The 20,352-nt window shown below is 48.8% G+C and overlaps 1 protein-coding gene across 3 annotated transcripts in view; it reads left to right on the top strand.

Moving 5' to 3' along the window:
• PRKCH (protein kinase C eta) overlaps positions 1 to 20,352 on the top strand; it is a 367,061-nt gene that overhangs the window by 277,994 nt on the left and 68,715 nt on the right. The gene's annotated exons all lie outside the window — the stretch shown is intronic.

The raw sequence follows: 20,352 nt of genomic DNA on the forward strand, positions 1-20,352 counted from the left end.
AGTCTGTCTACGCTATCATGGTGTGCAGTTAGGAATACTTTTGGCCGCAGTTAACGGAATACCCAACCAAGAGTCCTTTATGTGATAAACAGAAAGGATGAATTTAGCTCATTAGTACAACCCCTTTTTTTCTTGAAGTCTGGCAGTGACAATGTTAGGGTTGGGTTAGTCATCCAGTGACATGGGGCATCTCTTCCCCATGGGGTCTCAAGTTATTTGCCACAGTCCTCTCAACATCACACCTCGTGTGATGGCATCCAGAGCTGGAAGCATGAGGGCAGAGGCGCAAGGGCCTTGTGGGCCACTCTTCTTTTAGCAAAGAGAGAAATCTTTCTAGACTTGAGTCACCTGCTCACTCTTAGCTGCAAAGGATGCTAGAAGAACATATATCTGGCCAAGATAAGCAGGTTACCCTGGTTGGCTCCCACCAACCTTGACTCATCCCCTGGGGCATGGCACTCTGCGGTCTCTTTAGCATTGGGCTTGGAACTCGGCCTCTGTCTTCAATGAAGAGGAGAGATGGCTCCTGAGAAGGCACCCAGAGATATTTCAGAACCTTCTTGCAGTCAAAAGGCATTTTGGGAGAGAGAACCCAGAACACGTACCTTGTCTCTGCTAGCATCAGGGCTGTGGAAAGTGTGTGTGTGTGTGGGGGGCGGAATAGGGACATCCCAGCCGTACCGGGGATCCTGCAGTCCATTTCTAGGGAAAGTGACAGCTACGCTCAGACCAGAAGGGTGAGTTAAAATAATGAGGCAAAGAGAATGAAGGTAAACGTGCCATCTAGGTGTAATGGTTAGTGAGAGCAAGAGGTGTGAAGACCACTCAGCACGCTTGAAGTGTGGGGTTTGGGGAGGGGCATGGAGAGAACAACAGATGGGGCAGAGGTGACCTGGGCCCGGCTGGGAAGGGCCTCTGTAGGCTCTGTTAAGGGCCTTAGATTTTAGTCCTAAGAGCAAATGGAAGAAGTTTAAGTGGAGGAATGACATTTCAGATTCTATTTTTTAACTATAAAAAAAGCTAACTTTCTGCGATGGGTAATGGGAGCATCCTCCAATTATCCGTATCCTTTCTCTGAAAGGAACAGCTATTACTAATTTCATGTGCTGCCTTTCAGAGAGGCTTTTGCGCATGAAAGCATACACAACACAGACTCGCATCTAGATAGATAGATATTTTAAAACACAAATGGTAGCATACCTTGCCCACCGTACTACACCTTACTCTTTTAATGTAACATATATCTTGGAAATTGTGTCATATTTGTACATATCTAGCTGCCTCATTTTAAAAAATAGGTGCAAAGTCTTCTATTTTAAGACCGTGGCATTATTTATTTAGCTCGTTTCCTGTTGTTACGTATTTAGGTTGTACCTAGTCTTTTATTCCCATCAGTGTTGCATTGAGTCCCCTTGCACTTTTAGTTTTACATATCGTTCTATTATTCTATCTGACGCACAACTAGAAGTGGTATCGCTTGGCCAGTGGTGTGTGCTTGAGAATTGTGACTGACTCCAATCAGCCTTCTTCCCCACAGCAGTAAAAGATGGCTAACATTTTATCACCGTATATACCAGGCACTGTTCTAAGTGTCTATGAGCATTGTCTCCCTAAATCCTTCAAGTAGCCCCGTGAAGTTAGCACCACTCACATTTTCCAGTTAAAGGAGGCTGAGGCCCAAATAAATTTAACTTCCAAGAGTCCAAACCCCAGGCAGTCTGACTGCAGAGCCCAGGCTCTTCTCTCTTGCTCGCCGTATTTCTTTTTTTTTTTTTTAAAGATTTTATTTATTTATTTGACAGAGACAGAGACAGCCAACGAGAGAGGGAACACAAGCAGGGGGAGTGGGAGAGGAAGAAGCAGGCTCATAGCGGAGGAGCCTGATGTGGGGCTCGATCCCAGAACGCCGGGATCACGCCCTGAGCCGAAGGCAGACGCTTAACCGCTGTGCCACCCAGGCGCCCCTCGCCGTATTTCTGGGTTCACATTTCCAGGCCATATGTGAGGCCTCTTTCCCCCTCATGCCATGCAATCTATCATGGTGATGATCAGACAGATTTAAAACATGGTTTCTTCAGAGTTCTCATTGGCATTCCTCTGATTGTATGAGGCTGAGCGTTCACAGATGTTCCCAGAAGGCTGGGAGCTGGGAGATGGGAGAATGTACTAGAGACATGCACTCCCATGCTGTGCGAGCATATTGGAAGGAGCTGGGGCATCAGCTAACAGTTTCATGGGTCCTGGTTGTCCCTGCACTCCTTCCTCCTTCCCCTCCTAGTCTGGACTCCAGGGGACCACACCCTCCTCACCTCATGGACTGTGGTTCAGTCCAACAGCCCTGGAGCCCACGCGGCCCCTGCTGCCTTGCCTGATTTCGGGCTGCCCATCTCTGCGGTCCAGGGCTCCTTTGGAGCTCTACTTGTGCTCATCCTCCCCACTTCCTGGAGAACCCTTGAAATTCTATTTCCTGTGCTGTGTTCTGCCTGCAAAAACCCCTCCCTCACCCTCACCTCTCTCATCCAGCTGTTGCGTCAGAGGGGAATGCAGTGACAGTCGGGCTTGAAAACACCCTTGTCAAGAAGGACGGTACCATGGGTTGGTACCAGTTGTCTGCCTGCATTTCAAGCTTGAGCCTTGGGCCCATACCATGAATCAAGACAGCCAGACAGGGTTACTCTCGGATCATCTGTCTGGGGCCTGGGCCAAAGAATGGATGGTTTTCTATGACATTAAGTTAGACAATTTTTACTGGCTGATAACCTTTGAATCAGACAGTTGACAGGCAATTAGTGAACTTAGTCTGGTTGTGCAGTGTCTGTTGTTTCCAGGCACTCTAATGAACAAGTAAGGAAGTGTCTCACACTGAAGACCGGAGGACTCGTACCTGCAAAAGGAAATGCCCATGATTCTATAGAACAGTCTGAGGTCTCAACACAATTAGATTGTGTTATGGTAGAGTAGAACAAGAAATGAACCTGGAACAGATTGGGATCCCAATGAAAATAGCATAAACAGTGCAGAATTTTCTAGAAAAATATATTATACAATAAAGCAAATTATTGGTGGCCACACACAATGTCCACAGCGTTCCCCAGGTGTTAAGCACTGGCAGTCTTTTCCCTAGTGGTAGTTTCATGTGTGGCCACAAGGTGGCAGTCGTTACTGCAAGGTGATTTTATTTTTTCCACCAGAGATAGGACCTGACATTGGGAGTTAGAATTTGTGTTTTGCAGTAGATGTCTCCAAAGCAAAGGGTAAAAAGAATGTTCTCCTGTTTTAAGTCTATATGGTAAAGTAGAGGGAACCAGCCTAAAGAATCAAGTGGATTTTTCTCCTGCTGAGCTAGAGATATACAATTTTCATTTTGCTATAGTTTATACCTTCTCTCCAGTTTGCAAGGTCTCAGATTCCATAATATGCACGGCATTTATTTGCCAGACATCTGTCCATCTGTCAGAAATCCCCAGTGGCTATCCCCATTTGCTGTTGAAAAACTAACTATACAGAACAGAAAATGTTAGTTGCTACGTTACAGCAGATATATTACTTTGGAGCTACTCAGTTTGGCAGCCACGGCCTCTAAAATGAGCCACTAATCCGTGTGTTATGCTGAACTGTTAAGGCCAGCATTTAGAAGTGAGCCGAGGTGAGGTATTAGGGTCACACCCAGCTCTCTGCAAAGTATCATCTCATTATGGAAGCCCTTAGAGAATGGTTATTCCTCTTACATCCAGCCCTGTGGAATGAGTGTCTCTGGGGCCCAGAGACAGGCAGTGGGTAACTTGCAGAGGGTCGCCTGGACTGCAAGTGGGGGAGACAAGGTTCATCTGTGGGTCAGGCTGACCCCGGAGCCGGCTCTGTGCCCTGACCTGTCAGTGCACATGTCACTGACTCATCATCTGCTTCAGCACCTCCTGTCTGCCTCGGCTCCCCTCCAACCTGCTGCTATGGAAGCAGCATTGCCCTTGGACGTGGAAGACCCGAGTTCTTCCAGCTTTGTTTTTCTTGGAGTGGCTCGACCCCACCTTAAAAATTCTTTTGAGCTTTAAAGTTCTCATGGTTAACATGAAAGCAGGAGCATAGTGAGGACCAGAGGAGAGAGTGCAGAAATGCTCTGTACACGTGCAGCACTATTCACACATAAGACTCGCTGCTGTGATGACTGCCTCCTTCTTTACACCAAAGAAAAATGTCCTGGGGCTTCCCAGGGCCAGCACAGACCCCACATAGAGGGTAGAGTAAATACCCCAAAAGTAGGAATTTTGGAGCCACTCTCGTTCTTGGCAAACAGAAAAAAATAAATTTCGAATTAGTAGATAATTTATCAAGCTTGCTTCATAGGATTATGAGCTCAGAAATTATTGCCTCCAATTCTTTCATGAGAATGCATGTTACTTGCAAATATGTAATTAAATTGCCATCCTCAAACCTTCGCCGTAGTGAAATGATCAGGTGTCAGACACTGTCCTAAGCATCTACCGTGTATTATTTGCTCCTTGCACTTCTTACAACAGCCCTATGGGACAGGTGCAATTATTATCTTCATTTTGCCAAGTGATAAAGTACCGGGGAGTTAAGTCACTTGCTTAAAATCTGATATAGTAAATGATGGAACTAGAAAGTTAGAGCCCGGGAAATAATGCAGAATTTATGACGGTTAGTGGCGTGTATCCGTATCAGGTTCTGTTCGAGATGGTGAACGGGCAAACTAGGTCCTCCAAAAAGGGCCTGTGGGGAAAGTACACCAAATAACTGCCAGGGACGGCTCGAAGGTAGTGACATGAAGGATGTTTTTTCTTCTTTGTTCTATTTGCTGATTTTGGTCGAGGGACTCTATTTCTTTAACAGTGGGGATGGGGAGGGGTGAGGCATTACTAAGCCAGGGTGGAGGAGGGGGGTCCCTGTTGGGGTTCAGGCTAGTGAACACTGCCTTCCCCGCTCTTCCAGGTTAAATTCGCCTCACACCCCTTTCCTCTTCATCAGTGGCCCTTGTGGCAGCCGCTGAGCCTCCTGGCATTTGCAGCCTGAATCCAGGCCTCCCTCACCCCCGCCCCCAGCTCCCAGGGGCTGTCCACTGGCTCTCCTCCTGGAGCCTCAGCTGAGTGTGGAGGGAGGGAAGAACAAAGAGGGGGCAGTAGCAGGAGGGGGAGTGGCAAAGTAAATACTGGTCAGATGCCTTAGTCTTTGTTCAGAGACCCAGTTTATTGAAGGAAAATTTCCATTTGGAAGATGCTGTGTGCCTGGTGCCCAGGAGCTGCCTGTCATGCGCAGGACCCGGGCCCAGGTCAGAGACACAAGTCATGCGGAGCCTCTCTTTTTTGGGAACGCTGCCGTTTGTGTTTGCAATCTGCTGTGTTTAGGTGGGCCACAGAACGCACGCTCCCTTCCTCCACAGGGACAGAAGGCCAGCGCTCTGGATTGCTACCCCCACCCATCCTCCACCTGTCCGGCTTTCCTCAGGACACCTTGCTGCCGGGGGGGGGGGGGTGGGGTGTCGTCGGGGTGTCCGCCTGCCAGGCTTGGCCACGAACACAGTGCCCCTCGGTTCTCACAGGAACGCAGCCTTCCAGAAGAAACCGCTCCTCAAATATTGGTCAACAAAGCAGAAATCCTCCTTCCCAAGGTTAAGGTGTCCAGTAATCTTGCACACTAAACGCTGTCCACTTACACAACTGCTAACCGTGATTTCAGTATATTTGAGTTGTGCGTTAAGTATGTTCTGAAAATCACCTGGCAACATGAGTATGCAGGGATGTTACTCTCTATTTTCTCCGTTGCTGTTATGGGAAATATTAGCAAAGGAGTGTGTGTGTGTGTGTGCGTGTATGTGAGAGACAGACAGATGAGATAACAAGTCATGTGGCTCTGGAATGAATCTTTCAGAATTTTATCAGGCAGGCGACTACACTGCCACCTCCAGTGTCAGAACTCTGAGTTCTACTTCTGGCTTAACTCATAGCCCCTTTGTTTTTAGGAAGGTCTTGCATTTGATTTTTTTCCATCTAAGTTCCTCCATCCGGATCTGTGTTTTTCTCTCATGGACCTGTGGGTCCAGAGAGTGACCCTGCAGTTAGCTTCATGCACGTGGTGGGTGGGAGGCTGCAGCCTGCCCCACAGCTCTGCCCACTCCCCCACCCGCAGCCCTGTGCAGCCACCTGTGGCCCCCTGCAGCCCTGCACAGCCCCGCCAGCCCCCCACCATCCCCCAGCCCCCTGCCAGCCTTGCACAGTCCCCTACAGCTCTCCGCAGCCCCCCACCGTAATCCCGCTGCCCCCCCACTGCCCCCCAGCCCCCTGCCAGCACCCTCCCCCAGCCCCGCCGGCCTCCCTACAGCCCCACGCAGCCCTGACCCATTCCAGTCCCTCCAGCTCTCTTTCCCTTCCCTGAGTGTCGAGTGGGTACTTGGCAGCGGTCACCAGCCTCTTTGTGTGCAGAGCTCCTGCCAGAGACTGGTCTAGAGGACGAGAAGGCACACTCGGCCCCTGGAGTGGTGTTACCCGTGGTGTTCGGAACTAGGGGAAGAAACCCTGTGACAGTGGTTAGGTGAGGAGAGGGAAAAGTGCAGCCAAAAAAGCTAGAAAGAACAAGGGTCTGAAGAGGCCTCTGTTAATGCCTTCAGAGAGCTGGTGGATTCTTAGGGCCCGAGTGGTATCCGCCTGGTGGAAGGGATGAGTGAAGAGGAATGGCGGCTGCTGTTTGTTGAGACCTTAGCGTGTGTTCTAGGCGCTTATATCCGTTACTGGTGCCTATACGGCTGTGCGTGTTGGCATTGCGTGAACATCTATGCAATGAGTTATTCAATACCCAAGACAATCCAGGGCGATGTAGATACTCTTCTCCTCATTTTAAAGATCTGGAAACTGAGAGGTCCAAAGAGGTTAAATAACTTGTCCCAGATCACACAGCAAGCAAGAGTCAGACCATGGATTCTTCACCGGGTCATCTAGCTTAGTGATCTATGCCATGACCTTTAAAATACCTCATATAGAAATGTCTTCTCCCTGGAATATGTGCCGAGAATAGTGTCATTAGGCAGGAATAAAGACAGTTTTTTACATTATCTAGTTTTGCGGCCTTTTATGAAACACCAAAGGATATTTCCTCTTATCTGTTTAGAACTAGGTTTCCTCGTTTCCCTGAGCAATGCCTGCCACAAATACTATTTGGTCTGTTTATGGGTCATTTGTTATAGTTTGCCTTTGGCTTAGATCAAAATAGAACATGAGCCAGAACATGGTGTTTCCCAGTTGGGCATGTTCCCAACTTATTAATAGTGTTCCATCTGGTGACAAAATGCACATAGACCATCTCTAGGGTCTGGATTTTTTTTGGGGGGGGGCGGTCATTTGGGACCTTTGCATCTGTCCTCTTGGGCTTTCTGTGGCTAAGCAGAGCCATGTAAATGAGTGGGAAATAGGAGAAGCTGGAGTTCCTGCTGTTCCTTTGGCTCTCCCTGATTGGGTAGGACTGCCCAGAGACCTGGTGTGACGGAGAGCTTTGAAAGAGTTGGAATGCTTTTCAATTTGAGGTTGTTCAGTTGTAACTGGCCTTGTTGTCACTGGCCATTGTCAACACTAATGATCTGGAGATCATGGAGACCTGCCACCTCCATGTTTGGTAAGATGGGGCATGGACTGTGTGTCATTTCCCCAGATGTATCCAAGACTGGCCCTGGTCAGAATTGGCCCCGTGCTTTCCGAGTGCTGTCAGAGCTTTCTGGTGGTAAGTGCTTTGTTAGGGTTTTCCCTGACCGTGACGGGAAGCTGCCAGACTATAGACACTCCGGCCTCACCAAGGCGCTGTGTTGGAGCATAGGGCTTGAAGTGCCCGGGCTGGCTCCTGGGAGGAGAAGGCAACAGGCCTTTCACCAAATAGTTCAGTGAAAATCTATCAGTTCATGATCGCTCTGAGTGCTGGCAAGAGAAACAGTCCTTTTAATCCTCGGTCTTTGTTGGGAAGAGAGGATTAGTACACATGGAATAGCAGGATATGGGAGATAGTGTGGTGTGAACACGGTCATTATGCCACGAGAGGAGAGGTAGTTAAAAATGAACACTGAGGTCTGGAGGAAATCTTACTCGTGTGCCAGTCTTTCCTTAGACACGTAACCAGAATGGCTACAGGGCTAACCCACTAGCGTCTGAGCTTTAAGCAACACCAAGCGGCAACCTCCAGGTGTTTCCCTGGGCAGGTGGGCTGACTCCTGCCAGGACTGACTGGCACGTGCAGGCCGGGGCCTCAAGCTCCACCTGTGAGTGGCTGCAGGGAGTCCACCCCACCCTGACCACAGAGTGGTGCAGTGTGAAACCCGACTGCTCTGGGTGAAAACCATCGACGGTAATATAGTCTAGGTTTGCAGCCCTTGAGTTCTCTGTCATTACCTCATCGCTGGTAAGTGCCCAGCTGCGTCCATCTTTTCTAAGCCCAGGAACTACCTACCCAGGGCCTCTCATGACTGATCAGCCTCACCTGCCAGTGTGATCTCAGCCCACCTGGCAGTCTGCAGAGTCGCTGCCGGAAGGCGAGGTGAGGAGGTGTTTACTCATTCAACACGTGTGCACCGAGTGTCCTCAAGGTTTGGGGCTCTGCTAGAAGCCCCAAGGGGAGGTGCACAGCAGGGAACAAACCCGGGCAGGGACACCCTCGGGGAGCTGCTGTTCTCCTGCAGCGTCCATGGGCCCCACCCGGCCGTTTGTGACGCCCAGTCGGCTGGCGCCCCTCGGTGTGTGGGTCACAGAAGCAGTTCTGGCATTTCCATACGGGATAGGCTCAGAGCAGCCGTGGGCTTCAAAGACAGTCTAGGGGACTTGTCTTTTGAGTCTAGTTGGCACACCCCTCGCTTCATTAGCATCAGGTGTACAACGTAGCGGTTCAACAAGTTTCTGCATTATACTCTGCTCACTGCAAGGGTGGCTGCAGGTGTTGGCGGAAGGACATTGGTGCAGCCACTGTGGAAAACAGCATGGACGTTCCACATAGGAATGCCACATGATCCAGTAAGTCCACTATGGGGCATTTAGCCAAAAAAAAAAGAAGACACGAATTTGAAAGGACATATGCGCCCCCGTGTTGATGACAGCGTTCTTTACAGCCAGATAGGGCGCTTGTCTTGAAGCTGCATTTGCATTTGAAGCACACCCCTGTTTTTACTTGGGTGCAGTGAGTGGAGGACCTGGTGAGGATTACTGGGGGGAGGGGTGGCTTAACCTGTCAGCACTGCCTCTGCGTGGCCGTGGGTCCCGTAGCACTACTGGGCTTGGGGGTCCAAAGCACGAGGCACGATAGGAAGGGCAGCAGCCCAGCCTGCTTCCTTGCTCCCATCTGCCGTGGTGCAATCATCCTCATCCCACTGGGTAAACTGGTCTCTCCGAGGACAGCCCGGGCATGGGGCTGCTGAGATACCAGCTCCCCCATGTTAACCCCGTGCTTTCAAGACTGACTCTGCTCAAGGGCAGGGGCCTTCTGGTCAGCTGATACCTTGGCGGGTCTCACCAGCAGACCCTCCCCTCTCTGCTGGAGGGCTTTGGCATGCTCTTGTCTTCCCTTCAGGCCACCCAGGGAGTTCCTGTTTCCTTTCTGTGTGAGGCATCCAACTTGTAGTTTCTTTGTCCTGCGAAAGAGCCTGCTGTGTATCTCCCTCCAGCTCACTCCTGCCCACTCCTTGAGGATGGCCTCTAATGATTTACTGCTTAGCTGTTATGAAGGGAGCCTTGGAACTTTTCCCAGAGTCTCTTAATTCCATTCTCATGGCGTATGAGATTTCAACATTAAAATGATGTAATATATAATTCCCAACCAAAATAAAGGAGGAAAGTCGGTCCTGCAAAATTCCTCCCCTCTTCCGGATACATGTTGTTCCCTTCCTGGGCCGTACCATGGGAAGCTCCTCCATCTGCTTCCTTGTGCGTCCTGTCACCCCCTCACTCCCAGGGAGCCCTGAGCTGTGATCAGCTTGTGAAGTGGGGACTGGCCCACGTCCACAGTCCACAACAAGCCCAGACCACCAAGGTCTGTCGACCAGTGGGTGAAAGGGAGTTCAAGGTGTGTCCGATGTCATCAACAGGTCAGGGACAGATATGGCAGAGCTGACCTAGAGATGGGTCAAAGCTTCTCGTCCGGAAGCCTATGGAATTGAGAGACTGCTCCTTAACTCCATCTGTCCCTTTGTACTTGGGCTTCAGAACCGATCTGAAAGCAGGAAGCTCCCTTCCACCTGGCTCAGAACTTTATCCCCACTACTTTGACCTTTGCCAACAGGTCACATAGTTTGAACAACTGAATGCCTGCTGCATTTTCAACCTTTCCAGTAAAAAATATTCACTTATTTGCATAATGTCATTTGCCCATTGCTAACACTTGAGGCAGAGTAATCCTTTCTACTGGGGGGCTGTCCTACACACTGTGGGATCAGCGGCATCCCTGACTCTCCATGTAAGTAACACGTCCCTAGCTGTAACAACCAAAAATGTCTCTGGACATTACCAATGTCCCCTGGGAGGAGGAGGCTCTGCTTGGTTGAAAACCACTGCCTTGTATGAATGTCAGGTGGTCTGTTCTAGATCTAAGAAGTTAAGTGGACTAGAAGATCACTTGACTTTTTACAGGGGCCAAAGCAAAGTGTGTCAAATCTTCCTTGTAAGATTAAGTATTACTATTTTTCTTTTTTTTCCCGGAGTTTGTAGACCAGCAAAGTTCCTGTTTGGGGGCTTGTACCGGTTATCAGAGGCTGCCCTGTGGCCTTTGCTCAGGCTAGGGCCCCGGGCTGGGAGGAGGCCGTGGAAGCACACGGCGTCTGTTGGGCGGGAGCCAGGGTTCGCGCCCGGCCAGCAGCTCTGAACGGCAAAGCCTGCTGCGATAAGACAGACGTATCGGAGCCTGGGGGCGGCTGGGGAGCCAAAGATGAGCTCAGTGAGCATATATCTATAAGGGGTTATGTTTAAAAGCAAGAGGTTGAAATAGCACAGCTTCTCTTGTTTTGGCATTTAATGATTATGCTTCTCTCCTACCATCAAGGTGTGGAATCAGTCACTTTTTATGAAAATCGTCTCCACCCAGAGAGAGGTGCCAGCCTATCTGTGAGTCAGATTCCCATCCCATGTGTGATGCATCTGACTGGATTTTACAAACAGAGATAATCAAAGCTTTAAGAAACATTTCTCAACCAGCCTAGAAAAATGTGCTAGCAGCAACATGAGTGTGCTTTGGGGGAAGCGCGCTTGCTATTTTCTTTTATTTGTTTTCCATACATGGGAATGCTACTTCAGCTTAAAGGCACAGGTGCCTTAGATGCTGTCTTCAGAGCGAGTACTCTCTAAATATTGACTAACGTAGACCCTAGCCACTGGACGCGTTGGCCGGGTCTCTGTTGAACGGTAGTATTATATCTGGCTTGCATTTTTAATTCAATTCAGTAAATGTTTCCTTAGCACACACTGTGTGCCGGGGACTGAAGACACATGGAAGAACAAAGTGTGGACCTGCCCGCTGGTTGCTTTCAATCAGGGATCATCTTTAACACACGCACCTATAACCGTGTGTATTAACACACGCACCTATAACCGTGTGTAGAAGAGAGTCATCGCTTGGCCCTTGCAGAGGTTGAAAGGGCTCTGAGACAAGATTGGGCTGTCTGAGCTGTGTTCTGAGGATGAATATGAGCCCTACAGTCATGGGGGCAGGGGTGAGGGGAGGACAGAAAATGGGCCTCCCGGACAGAAGCAATAGCAGTGCAAAGGCACAGAGGATTCAAATATGTGATGTGCCCAGGACACCCCAAATAGTTTGATGCAGCAAGATTATAGGAGAGGAAATGTGGGGAGTGAAGAAGCAAAGTCCTAATGGGTCTGACGTCCTTTGCTTAGGAGCTCAGCCTCCATCATGGAGGTGAAGGGAGCTGGCAAGGGTTTTAAGTCCAAGAGCAACATCAGATGTGCATTTTAGGAGGCGTTCTCTGGCGGCCATCTGCAGAAGAAGGAGACCAGGGGGTCACAGACCTGGTTAGGGTACTGAAACAGTGGCCTGTCAGACCTGCCAGCTCCATGGGGGTGGAGTCAAGGAAACACTAAGGAGGTGGAATTGCTAAGACTTGTTAGGGTAAGAGAGTGGGAGGAGGGGCCAGAGCTCTGGCCAGTTGGGAGCCTGGGGGAATCGAATATGATGAATTCACTTAGCAGGAAACCCAATGGTAAGATGTTTGTTGCTCAGAAACATGACTCAGGAGATTGGATTTGGTGTCCTCGGTGTCTTCTGGGTATAGTAGAAAGTGTAATTTAAAATGTTTCAGTGGGTGTTCATAGATGGAGAGCAGAGGACAGCTGAGAAAGGAATTCTAAGCAAGAGTGGGGGCGGGTGGCAGAAAGGCAGAAGAATAGAAGGAAGTGGTTTCATAGGCAGAGGAACCAGGTGCCCAGATGAAGTCGGTTCACCAAAGGGCTGGAAGCTGTAATTGGATCTGGGATGAGATCATTGGTTCTGCTGTCTTAGGCTCTGCTCTCCTTCTTGGGGTTTACAGGGCCCCTCAGAACTCCCCATAGCCAACAGAAGCTTCCCTACGAGGTTAACACAATATCCTCCCCCCTGGCTAAGCCTTTTACTCCATTTGTAATCACCTGGCCCTCATCTTATTAGACCACGCCTGTTTTACTTTGGTCCCCCTGCCTGTGTGGAAAGGTGTGCATCTTTCTTCCTGCACGGATGGTGGAGATCAGTGTTTGGCCCACAGTGCAGAAAGGTTGGAAAGGGACTGGGGGAGCAGGGGGTGTCGTTGGCTTGAACGTATCTCATTCCCCAGCTAAAGGGCCAGAGAAGAACATATTGTGGCGGCGCTGGAGGAACCAAACTCAAATAGCGCGTGGAATGAATTCCAAATGGAAATTCAGCAGGTGCTACGAGCCCACAGAGCAGAGGAAGGAGCAGGGTCTTGGCCAGCAGGTTCCCAGGAGTCCGCTCAAGGCAGGCAGAGAATATTCTTGGCCAGATTTGCTACTTCTCTAACTGGGCAGAATGTTTATTTAGACAACTGTAACCCAGAATCTCCTCTTGGGAGGCGGACATGTCTAATGCATCCACAGATCACAGGTAGAGATGAAATCTTGCCTTCTTGAAGAGAAGGTTTAGGAACTCCGGTCACAAAAAATAACCTAAATAAGTAAATGGCATTTTTACTTTTTATCCTCTAGCCCTGTGCAAACTAAGTCCGTAAATATCTGTAATAGACCTTCCTCTATTTGGGGCTTAAATCGAAATCTTTACACAGAGAATTGTACCATGTGAAATAATGATTTAGAGGAATCCTATTGTGCATATTTTTAAGTGATTGAACCTTTTTAAAAAAGTGAATAATAAGCTATCTTCCTTGTAAATCTAAGTTCAGAATTTAGACTTGTGTATTTAAGTCAGAATTAAAACAGCATGCCCAGTTGACAATAATCTGTTCCAGGTTTCCAGGCTAGTAAAAATTATCTTTAATAGTAGTACAGTATAGTAAGTAGACTACTCATACCACATCCTCTCAGTTCCATTAACTTAACCGGAAGTCTGGCTAATTGTAGGACTCCATAGAAATGGCCCTGGGAATAGTATGCAGCTGTTAAAAAATCACAGTTTAGTGACAGAGTACATCCGGAACTATTACGTAATAGAAGTGAAGAAAGAAGGATGGGTTTTTCATTTTCTCTTTTTCTCTTTAAAAAGCGGCAAGTATAAGTAGGACATAAGGGGTAAATAAATTCTAGTTCAAAACTTCCTTGTAAATTTCTTATTTGCCCTGAAATCTCCAGTTCCTTGGATGCTGGAGGCCACAGCTAGTTTTGTTTCTCCTTGTATTTGGACTTCTGTCTCTGAGTGTCAGGATTATAGGTGATTCATTTTCATTTTATTTATTTTTCACTCGGTTTTCCATGTATTTACTTTATAACTACATTTGAACTATGCACATGCAATTACTTGTAAAAACAGAAAAACCAAAGCTTTATAAATAAAGGGAAATGAAGTGATGTGTCAAACAGATCTGCTTCTCTTCCTGAACTATCCCACTGACTATTTTAACTACGGGTAAGGTACTTCCCTTCTTTGCACTTGACTCACCTAAAATGGATGGATTGAACTAATCTTGGCAGTTCGTTCCAGCTTTTCTAATGTTCTAATTTAAATTGTATTAGAAAACAGAAAGGGCCTCCTGTCATGTTAGCCCCCCAGGTGCAGGCACTAAGCTTGCTGGTATTCGAGATACAGCGTTTAGATCCGGCTCTGCCTTCAAAGATTTCCGTCCTTTGTAGAAAACAAGACCAAGTGCACAAAGGCAGCTCAGCCCAGTGAGACTGGGCGAGATGCGTGTGGCCCGGAGGTGGCTGTGCCAGGAAGGGGGGGGACTTAAGCCCTGACACTGCTCCATCTCCAATCATATGTTGAGTACTTATTTACGCTTTAAGGATCTTCTGGCTCATGTGCCTCACCGCGTGTTGAACTGCAAGTTAGATCGCCTCCCATAGCCTAGTCTGCTACGTATGTCAGTGAGCCTTGTCACGTTTCATTACAAGAGATGGCCCTTGCATCCCGTGTCCTGGGAAAACACTCGGTCTGTGCAAAGAGCCGTGGGTCCCACCAGCTTTGAAATGTACCTTCCTAAGGGCTTGTCCTATTGGAGACATATTTCACCTTCCCAAAAACGAGTCTCTGAGCTCAGAGAGGATGTATCATGCCCCTGGACTCGAGAGAGGGGTGGCTGAGTGATTGGATTAGCGGCTGCTGTCTTTCGGGCTACACAAAATGGTAAGTCAAAGAAAGAAAAAAATGAAGCCATTAGATTCCTTCTCCTTGTTTCTTCCTTGAGGCCTTTGTAATCATTCTTAATGTGGTTAAATTGAAGTTGTTTCCAGTTCAGGCATGGTGCAATCAGATTTCCTCATGAGGGTGCTTTTCCACTGTGACCTCTTTGACGTCAGTCACTGTTTCCTGTTGATCTGAACTCCCTATTCACCCCGTGGTTGACTTCGTTGGAGAAAAACCATAAAGCAAGGGAGCATTTATGAGAAATTCAACACAATGCCATCTGTTACCAGAGATTTCCTTCTTCTTGCCCACAGCCAGTCAGTGGCACTCTGTGGCTTTTGATAGAAGATTGATGTGTTATTCCTTTAGAAATTATTCCAAAGCAATTCTTAGGACTTGGGGGAGTAAGTCTAGATGTGGCTTCTAGCTTAAATGTCACCTTAAAGCCATCACTAAATTAGTCATTAACCTTAAATGTGGTTTCTCTTCCTTGAATTATTTCCAAAAGGTAATCTGCATCCTCACCATAATACATCCTCAACTGAGATGTTTATCTGTTGATTACATGTAGGGACTAGGGATTCTTGCTTTAAAGAGAAAAATCTTCTTAATCTGTTGATTAGAGCAAATCAACTTTAGGGAAGGGGAGAAGAGCTATTCCAAGAGGTCTCACTATAATATGTTAGCAGTCCATTTGCTTTGCAGTAATAACAATCATGATTATAAAGCTCTTAAAATAGAGAATATTATCATCTGAAATTAGAAAATTAGAGTGCTTGCTGGAACTGAAACCCTTGGTTGACGTTTTGGTTATCAAATCCAGTTTTGTAACCCTTGCTTAGTCGTCACTTCCCAGAAAGAAAAGTCCTTCATAGCTCAAGGCCATGACCATGCCATATGAGGAAATGTTCTGCACCCTGCAACTGGCTTGGCATCCCCCTGACTCCTCGAACCCTCCAGATTCCTGTCTCTTACCCACAACTGTAGTTTCGGCTGCTGTTTCAGTCCTGCCTCCTTGTCAGCCTGAGAGCCCCTGAGCGAGGCCCCATGTCTGCATCAGCGGCAGACAGCTCACTGCCCAGGACGCTGCAGCTCCCCGGGGGGGGGGGGGGGCGGGGGGGAGGGCAGAGCCCCAGGAGCAGCCAGCCGTGGTGGCCAAAGCCAGAGTGGAGGTAGCAGTGTCAGTGAGGATGATATTGGCTTAGGCTTCTGGAATCCTTGCTGTGTGCCTGGCACTGTTAGAAACTCTTAGCTTAAATAATGTAATCCTCACACACCTGTGAGTTCGGGAATCATATTATCCCTGATTTGCAGATGGGCGATGAGTGAGAGAGAGAGAGAGAGAGAGAAGGGGAAAATAAATACAGCACAGCAAGAGCTGCTTTTGCATCTCCAGTGTCCTGGCTTGAGAGGCCACGTACCCTCCCCACTGTGCTGGGCTTTGTCCTGGTGACACCAGGGACTTGGGCACTAGGCACACCCTAGAACAATTTCAGGCCCTTTGTATGATGGACTAATAACAGTAGTTTGTGGAGACTCTTCTGGGCCTGGCTCTTATGGGGCACTTTGCTTCTGGTTTAATCCTCACCTGATCACTGTAGTTATAGGTGTGGTTATCCCAGATTTATAAGGAAACTTCCCGCCCCTTAAGAATTGGTGTGTGTTTCAGTTAAAATTCTCCCGGTAGCAAGTAACAGAAAGCAACTTAACCAAGGTCATGCAAAAAAGGGAGAAGTGAAAATAAAGCTCCAGAGATACAGGGCGGGGTGTCTCATGGAACCTGGGGGCCAGAATCGTCCAGCTGTCTTCAGGGATCTGAAACTGGAAAGGCAGGAGGAACCCAGGGAGGTTCTTTCTCGGCTCCCTCGTGCTCCCTCATCTCTTGTCTCTGCCTCAACATGTGTTTCTGCTCCATTTTTTCTCTCTTGTCTTTCTGTCCATCCATCCATCCATCCCTCCAGCCATGCTTTCAGTACTCTGTTTTACCAAGACATTTCACATGGTCTCACCACAAAGATAGCCTCAGCTTCCTAATTCACGTTTCCTCACTTCCTGTGCCCTGCACAGCCTAAATTAAAACCTCTCCATCTCGGTTCCAATTTTCTGGGAAAGAGACTGGGAAGGGAGCAGCCAGCGTGGTCCCAACTAACTGTTTGCAGGATGTCCAGCATTTCCCCATGAGACCAAGCCAGGGCAGTTCTCTGAGAAAGGGATTTGTGAGCTGAACAGACACCTCCAAAGGTGCCCACCACAGTGGCCCTGAAGGACCTACCCCTCCCCCGCCCCATTCCTCTGCACTCACCCTCCGGAGGTGACATCACTTTGTCGCAGTTACCATCTTGGTATGTCACGACTCAAGTGTTTTGTCTCAAACTTTGTGCAATTGCTCATCAGCTTTAATTCTTAAAGAACAATCTTTATGAGGGGCTTTAGGGAATGCACACTGCTTGTACTGAGAGCCACTATCAGTTCAGGGGATATTTTTATCCCCTTTGACCTGGAGAAGTAGCAGCCTTGAGCTGATAGCCAAGACAGACTTGGCCCAGGCTGCAGCGGTTCCTGCAGCCAGGCAGGCGATGACAGGAATCTATTATTAACTAGGCATCAGCTCCTTGGCCTGCTGTAGTCCGCACGGAGGCATGGGACAAAGGGATTTCTGAGTTGCTTTTATTCCCCCAGGTGTCCCTCACCCTTGTGAATGACTTGCATTTGTGGTTCGTTGAATGGGGGGCAAAGGTGGAGCAAGGGACAGACAAAGGGCTGGGCCTCTTGGCTTTAGAACTGAGATTAAACCAGTCTCAGGTACCTTAGGTTTCTTACCATGCAGGTCAGGGCAAAATGTACCTTACAGGAGCCAGAGGCCTCCGGGAAAGCTTGCAGGTATCCAGACTCAATGTCTAGAAAACCAGACTTCAGAAAAGCTGGGAAGGCTTAAACACAGAAACCCTCTGCCTCGGGTGGGATCTGGAACCTCCTCCCTGCCCCAGAAGTGACTCACGGGCAACCTTAATCCCTTATGCAATGCCTCCCTCAACTCAGGGGTCCCAACAGGTGCTCCCTCTACTTGCTTCACAGTTGAGTTTGGGAAGCATAACTTAGCGTTTGTCGGGTAATCAGGGAGACGCGTTCTTAAGCAGCACAGACTGAGAGTGGGGTTGTAGGTAGGAGGTTGTCTTCTGCCTCTTGTCAGAACTTCGAAGACGTGCCTCCGCTTTGTAAGGGACACTGGTGAAATAGGAAAGATTTCCTTCAGGCTGCTGGAAGTCATTCCAGGGCAGCAACATCCAGCGGACTGATTTGTTTTTGTAGCTGAGGTCGTTTTAGTGTGTGCAGCCTGTCCCACCCTCCCTGGAGTCTTTTCCAAGCCAAGGACTGCAGCTGCCACCTGTTCTAGCCCAGACGTTGGGCCTGTCATGACGGTAGAGACCAAAGGTGAGGGACCACCTGGATTAACAGGTGTAGGGGGCCTGAGGATGAGGTGAAAGGAAGCACCCACCCTAACTAGCCTTTTGCTTTTTCTATCAACACTCGGTTATGAAAGTAGCAGTGTCACAGGGAGGCCCCACCCTCAGCCGCTGCAGCACTTAGGGACTGACTCCCTTTGCAGCCGTGGTACCCTGCCTCACACCTGACAGTTCAGCCGTTCAGAGACCTTGGTTCCTCCCCCATCCAGCCTGACTCCTGCTTCCTCAGCCTTCAGGGCTGGGGAATTAGCGCCTCTTAGAAGCTTTCTCCACACCCCACCCCAGCCTCCAGGCTGCTCGGCTGCCCCTGCTCTGTTCCCACAATGACCTCTTTGTGCCTCCACTGCGCTTAGCACACCAGGGTGATGTTCTCCACGTTTCTCTGAATGTCCTGAGAGCAGGTGTGGGATTGCATTCATTTACGGTCCTTGCTCTCTACCCAGGACCTGGTATCGTGTGTGCTCAGTAAACATTCTTTCTTGTTGAGAACCTTCAAGGAAGCATAACAGATCTCTGAAAGCCTCACTAGGTACTGGAAAGCCTGCGTACTAGAACTCAGACCCTCAACTCCATGGAGCCCGGGGACCCAAACCAGAGGCGACTGCCTCTCATTTTGGACGTTACTCCAACAAGCCTGATGGCCTGGTTACCTCAGGCCTCAGAAAGGCCACGAATAGGGTGAAGAGAGGGGCATGTAAAGAGAGGGTCTCCTCTCAGGAAAAACATCTGGCAAGCTGACGAACACGTTTTTATTTTTCAACCTTGTGATATTAATTTAGGTCTTTGATAGGACAGACCATGACTTTTGGTCAAATGGTCATGATATCTGGCTGGCTTGTCTCGACTTCCTGCTTGCTTGTTGCAAGACTTTTATGTAACTTGGGGGTTGAGAATTGTTCTAGGTGGTGCCAGACCGGAGGTTTGAAATGAAATTCTGAATGAAAAGAGGCCCCTGTTTTCTCAGTTCTAAGGCTTATGACTTCGTGGCACATCACAGATAGCTGTGCCCCTCTGACCCTCCTGCATTTTCTGAGAATGTGCCTCCTGCTTTGGGCTGAGAAACAGATGAAAGAGTGAGACAAGAAGGCGGTATTTCCTCCCCCAGATTTGGAATTCAGCCCCTGCTTTGGCTCTTCAGACTTGAGACATGAGAATGATTTGGAGGGAACTAGAAATGGATGAAATTGCCCTTACAATATCTTCATCTTTTTTGATGCCTACTGCCTTAGAAGGCCTTGCCCAGTACACTGACTTCCAGCAGCCTCAGGAATAGCCACTTACCTACTGACCCAGTTCCCGTAATCAGGTATTTCGAGCTCTTGGAATTCATGTGACTGCCAGTCCCAGCCACGAGGAAGGCGAACAGGCGGGTGAACAAATACATGTAAGGCTGACCTGCTTGTTGAGGGGTGGTTAGGGTGGCTCTCCTACCTGAGTCTTCATCGGGTCCCCCTTGGGCACCCCGTCTAAACGAACACAGCATCAGCGTCACACCTGCCCGAGCAGATGCAGCTCTTAGGTCTCCGTCACATAGTCACCCTCCAACCCGCTCCACCACTGCCCTGCTCTTTCCACTCGAGTCCTCCCCATAGAGAAAAGAAAGAACACCCTTGCTCATCTGAGCGTGTCCCTCCCAAGTCTCCGCTCCGCTTGTCAGTCACACTCAGATGAAGGCCCCTGGCTCGGTCCGATGGCTTACTGTGTTGAGCTTCCAATTGGCTTAGATTGGCCAACCAGAAGAGTTGTTTTGTTATTGTTTGGTTTTTGTTTTCATGCGTGTGAATTTTGCTGTTCCATCTTTTTTTTTTTTTAAGATTTTATTTATTTATTTGACAGAGACAGAGACAGCCAGCGAGAGAGGGAACACGAGCAGGGGGAGTGGGAGAGGAAGAAGCAGACTCATAGCGGAAGAGCCTGATGTGGGACTCGATCCCGCAACGCCAGGATCACGCCCTGAGCCGAAGGCAGACGCCCAACCGCTGTGCCACCCAGGCGCCCCTGCTGTTCCATCTTTACCCTTACATTCATAGTTCTCATTAACAGAGAGGTTTCGCAGAGCCAGGGGATTTTTTTCCTTCGAATTAAGGTCTTACTTAAAATCAGGAATAGAGAGGTCATG

The sequence above is a fragment of the Ursus americanus genome, chromosome 26, assembly GCF_024610735.1.
Source record: "Ursus americanus isolate L20-20 chromosome 26, mUrsAme1.1.p, whole genome shotgun sequence".
NCBI lineage: Eukaryota > Metazoa > Chordata > Mammalia > Carnivora > Ursidae > Ursus > Ursus americanus.